We start from the raw sequence: 6,089 nt of genomic DNA, 5'->3' as shown, positions 1-6,089 counted from the left end.
AAATTGTATTGGTTGATTTTATTTTGTAATGTTTCTAATGCTTTATATGTTTAATTTTGTTGTTAGCCACCCTAAGCCTGCCAGGGGAGGGTGGGATATAAATTTGATAAAATAAAATAAAATAAATCATTTGACAAAATACCTAGTTTGAGGGAGAGAGAGAGTCGGCAAAATTGCACTGTTTTGTTCCAGGAAATTATCTAAGAAAGCTAGGATTACACAGCTTCACACACCCACACCCAACTATCTAGTGACAACCACATGGAGGCCAGTGATAATAAATGCTGGTAAAATTCTCACCCGGAGCCATGGTAAGTGAGGGTACTTTCAGAACTCTACCCCCCCCCCCCAAGAAGGAAATGTCTTGCCAAAGAAAGGGGGGCTCTCTCAGACACAGAGTGTTGGACTGGATGGGCCATTGGCCTGATCCAACATGGCTTCTCTTATGTTCTTCTGTGACACAGAGTGTTGGACTGGATGGGCCATTGGCCTGATCCAACATGGCTTCTCTTATGTTCTTCTGTGACACAGAGTGTTGGACTGGATGGGCCATTGGCCTGTTCCAACATGGCTTCTCTTATGTTCTTCTGTGACACAGAGTGTTGGACTGGAGGGGCCACTGGCCTGATCCAACATGGCTTCTCTTATGTTCTTCTGTGACACAGAGTGTTGGACTGGATGGGCCATTGGCCTGTTCCAACATGGCTTCTCTTATGTTCTTCTGTGACACAGAGTGTTGGACTGGAGGGGCCACTGGCCTGATCAAACATGGCTTCTCTTATGTCCTTATGACCCATGGGAGCATCCCCTGTGCAAATACGGAGTCCACTTCCCCATCTCTGCCTCACCAGCAAGTTCCAATCCGCCAAGAAAGTATTCCTTTCATAGGTGCTAAGCAGGAGCCAAATAATGGCCAACCTTTGTTAACATGGAAGATACCATTGCTTTTTGCAGTTGATTTAAAAAAAAAAATCACCAGAGGGGCGAAGGATGATGCAGGACATGAGGTCTTTGTGCAGCTGGGTGCTGCAGAATTTGACCCAAGCATTTGCCAGGTAAGTTCTAAAAAGCACACACCAAGGTATATGCCACCTCCCTCTTCAAACAGAGGCAAAGTGGCCCATTCCTACACACCTGAACAGACAGATCCAGGTGGGCAAGCAGCCCTCTTGGTCTGAAGCGACAGAACAAAGTTTGAGTCCAGAGGCACCCTGACGATCAACAAAGTTTTATTCAAGACATGGGCTTTCGTGTGCAAGCGCACTTAGTCGGGCAATGAAATGGAATCAGGAAAAGCAGTTAAGAACATAAGAGAAGAAATGTTGGATCAGGCCAGTGGCCCATCCAGTCCAACACTCTGTGTCACACAATGGCCAAAAAAAAAAGGAGGTTCACAAGTGGGGCTAGAAGCCCTTCTACTTTGCCCCCCGCTTCAAGCACCAAGAATTCAGAGCATCACTGCCCCAGACAGTTCCAATAATATGCTGTGGCTAATAGCCACTGATGGACCTCTGCTCCATATTTTTATCCAAACCCCTCTTGAAGCTGGCTATGTTTGTAGCCGCCACCACGTCCTGCGGCAGTGAATTCCACGTGTTAACCACCCTTTGGGTGAAGTACTTCCTTTTATCCGTTCTAACCCTACTGCTCAGCAATTTAATTGAATGCCCCTGAGTTCTTGTACTTTCTCCATCCCATGCATAATCTTGTAAACCTCTATGATGTCACACCGCAGTCGATGTTTCTTCAAGCTAAATAGCCCCAAGCGTTTTAACCTTTCTTCAAAGGGATAGTGTTCCAAACCTTCAGTCATTCTAGTTTCCCTTTTCTGCACTTTTTTCCAATGCTATAAGATCCTTTTTGAGATGTGGTGACCAGAATTGTACATAGTATTCCAAATGAGACCGCACCATCGATGTATACAGGGGCATTATGATACTGGCTGATTTGTTTTCAATTCCCTTCCTAATAATTCCCAGCATGGCGTTGGCCTTTTTTTTTTTGCAATTGCACACTGTCTTGACATTTTCAATGAGTTATCTATCACAACCCCAAGATCTCTCTCTTGGTCAGTCTCTGCCAGTTCACACTCCATCAACTTGTATTCGTAGCTGGGATTCTTGGCCCCGATGTGCATTACTTTGCACTTGGCCACATTGAACCTCATCTACCACGTTGATGCCCACTCACCCAGCCTCAACAGGTCCCTTTAGAGTGCCTCACAATCCTTTCTGGTTCTCACCACCGTGAACAATTTAGTGTCATCTGCAAACTTAGCCACTTCACTGCTTACTCTCAACTCCAAATCATTTATGAACAAGTTAAAGAGCATGGGACCCAGTACTGAGCCCTGAGGCACCTCACTGCTTACCGTCCTCCACTGTGAAGACTGCCCATTTATACTCACTCTCTGTTTCCTATTAATTAGCCAGTTTTTGATCCACAAGAAGATGAAGAAGATGATATTGGATTTATATCCTGCCCTCCACTCTGAAGTCTCAGAGCGGCTCACAATCTCCTTTATGTTAGACCTGATCTTTGCGGCCGGGATTGTAGTGAGCGATATAACCACAGAGGTTGTGCCATGGTCGGATCACTTCGCCCTCAAGGCCCGTGTGAATATGCCCCCCCGAACCTGTTTAGGCGAGGAGCCGATTATGGCTCGCCCGCGGAGTCAAATGGACCCGGAACGGTTCCAGATGGCTCTGCGGGACTCCTGGCCCTCTGGCGGCTCCCTTGATGGCCTGATTGAGACCTGGAATAGCCGGCTCTCTAGGGCCATCGAGGAGATCGCACCTCGGCGCCCTCTGCGACCTCGGATTAAGCTGGCTCCGTGGTATACCCCGGAATTACGCCAGCTGAAACAAGGCCTTAGACGGCTAGAGAGGCAATGGCGACGCACTCGTGACGAGGCGACTAGAACATCTTATAGGAAGTTTATGAAGTCCTATGAGATGGCAATCAAGGCCGCAAAGAAAACATACTTTGCGGCTAGGATTGCATCCGCAAATTCGCGCCCAGCCCAATTATTTAGAATAATTCGGAATCTGACTACATTGCCTCAGGGCAATTCTAAAGCTAAGGAATTGGAAATCGGCTGCGAGGCCTTCGCGAAATTCTTTGCGGATAAGGTCCAATCGCTCCGCCAGGACTGCCCCGCCAACTTGGAGGCAGTAAGTGGACTCGAAGCCCAATGCGTGTCTTCTGATTCAACTCTGGATTGCTTCGACCCGCTCAGCTTGGAGGAAGTCGACAGAATTCTTGCCACTGCACGTTCCACGACTTGCGATCTGGACCCCTGCCCCTCCTGGCTAATTAAGGCCTGCCAGGAGGAATTAAGATATCCTATACGGGATATTATAAATCGATCCCTTTCAGAAGGTGTTTTTCCAACACCTCTGAAAGAGGCACTGGTCCGCCCTCTCCTGAAAAAACCGTCATCAGATCCGGCCGAATTGGCACATTACCGGCCGGTCTCAAACTTGCCCTTTTTAGGCAAAATAATCGAGAGGGCCGTGGCGGTGCAGTTACAGGAATTCCTGGAGGACGCTTCCGTCCTAGACCCATGCCAGTCCGGCTTTCGCCCGGGCCATGGGACAGAAACAGTCCTGGTCGCCCTCATGGATGACCTCCGACGGCAACTGGATCGAGGCGGCTCGGCAGTATTGCTGTTGTTAGACCTATCGGCGGCGTTCGATATGGTTGATCATCGGCTGCTGACCCGCCGCCTCGCCGACGCAGGAATTCGGGGGCTAGCCTTACAGTGGCTCTCCTCCTTTCTTGAGGGTCGGGGACAAAGGGTGGCGATCGGGGGGGAACTGTCTCAGAGGTATCCACTCCATTGCGGAGTGCCTCAGGGGGCAGTCCTCTCCCCGATGCTGTTTAACATCTTTATGCGCCCCCTTGCCCAGATTGCACGGAGGTATGGGCTGGGTTGCCATCAATATGCAGATGACACCCAGCTCTATCTATTGATGGACGGCCGGGCTGGTGATGTCCCAGCAAATTTGGACCGGGCACTACAAGCCGTGGCTGACTGGCTCAGGCTGAGCGGGCTGAAGTTGAATCCGGCGAAGACTGAGGTCCTTTGCGTGGGCCGCGGCGGACCGGGAGGGGAGACTACTTTACCGGCCTTTGACGGTGTGCCACTGGTGCCGGTGCGCAAAGTCAAGAGCCTGGGGGTGCTACTGGAGTCCTCCCTATCAATGGAGGCCCAAGTAGCTGCCACTGCTAGATCCGCCTTCTTCTATCTCAAGAGGGCGAGGCAGTTGGCCCCCTTCCTGGAACGCACCGACCTGGCAACTGTGATCCACGCAACGGTCACTTCGAGGTTAGACTACTGCAATGCCCTCTACATGGGGCTGCCCTTGTACCGAACACGGAGACTCCAGGTAGTCCAGAACGCGGCTGCCAGGCTGCTGGAGGGACTACCACGGTGGGAGCCTGCACGGCCTGGGCTGCGCAATCTGCACTGGCTGCCGGTTGTCTACCGTGTTCGCTATAAGGTGCTGGTCATTACCTTTAAAGCCCTATATGGCCGAGGACCTGCCTACCTAAAGGACCGCCTCTCCCCATATGTACCCCGGAGAGCACTGAGGTCTGGTTCTCAGAACTTATTAACAATCCCTGGGCCAAGAGAAGTTAGGTTGAAGGCCACTAGGGAGCAGGCCTTCTCGGTGATAGCCCCTCGCTGGTGGAACGATCTCCCAGAGATGGTGCGAGCCCTGCGGGACTTGAACCAATTCCGCAGGGCTTGCAAAACATTTCTTTTTCAGTTAGCATTTGAGTCACCATGTGGCAACTAAGACGGAACCTGATTAATGAATGAATAGACACTCAGCCATCTTAAATACATCATTTTAGCACCTACTTTTATATCTTATATGTTTATATGTTTTTATGTATTTTAAATAATTTATTGTAATTAATGTTTAAGTTGTTATGTTTTATGAATCACGGGACTCCCATGTCTATTATTGTTTAATGTGAATCATGAGACTCCCGTGTCTGTTAGCCGCCCTGAGCCCGCCTAGCGGAGAGGGCGGGATATAAAAATAAAATATTATTATTATTATTATTATTATTTATCTTCCTCCCCCACAACAGACACCCTGTGAGGTGGGTGGGGCTGGAGAGGGCTCTCACAGCAGCTGCCCTTTCAAGGACAACCTCTGCCAGAGCTATGGCTGACCCAAGGCCATTCCAGCAGGTGCAAGTGGAGGAGTGGGGAATCAAACCCGGTTCTCCCAGATAAGAGTCCGCACACTTAACCACTACACCAAACTTAACCACTACACCAAAAGGACAAGAGGACTTGTCCTTTTACTCCATGACTCTCAAGCTTGCGAAGGAGCTTTTGATGAGGAACTTTATCAAAAGCTTTCTGGAAGTCAAGGTAAACAACATCTATTGGGTCCCGTTTGTCCACATGTTTGTTCACCCCCTCAAAGAAATGTAACAGGTGAGGCAAGATCTTCCCTTACAGAACCCATGCCGAGTCTTCTTCAATAACTTGTGTTCATCAAGTTATTGATGAACAATAACAATAACAATCGACAATATGTCTTGATCCTCCGACATAAAAATGCAGTTTTGGGCTCTATATTTAGAAGGAACTGTCTAGTGTTCAACTTCTGGAATTGATGGCAATTGATACTATCACTTTTCTTGGGCCAAAAACTGCTGCACCTTGTGAAATGTGCCCTTCCCGTGATGATGCACTTCATTTTGTTCTCTTGCTTCGGTTTTTATTGTATTGCTTTAAATTTAAATGGTAGGTTTTTATTGTTCAATTTATGTTGTAAGCCACCCTGAGTCTGTAATGGGAAAGGGTGGAATATAAACCTACTAAATAAATTAATCAATAATAAAATCTGGCCACAAACCGGCAACGTGTAGGGGGTTAATCTGGCACTTTGCCACCACAAAGTGATTTCCTAGCACTAAACTGGGGCCTTCTGCAGAAAGAGCATCCAACATGTATCTGTGAAGTTGTCTTGTTTAGAATCAGACTCGCCCAGAAAGCTCAATTTTATCTCCTGTTTCTAGGGTCCCCCACAAAGGAAGGTCCTTTAGCTGTTCCAGCTACA

Source organism: Heteronotia binoei, chromosome 18 (genome assembly GCF_032191835.1).
Source record: "Heteronotia binoei isolate CCM8104 ecotype False Entrance Well chromosome 18, APGP_CSIRO_Hbin_v1, whole genome shotgun sequence".
Taxonomy (NCBI): domain Eukaryota; kingdom Metazoa; phylum Chordata; class Lepidosauria; order Squamata; family Gekkonidae; genus Heteronotia; species Heteronotia binoei.
Note: the sequence above shows the minus strand (reverse complement) of the source record.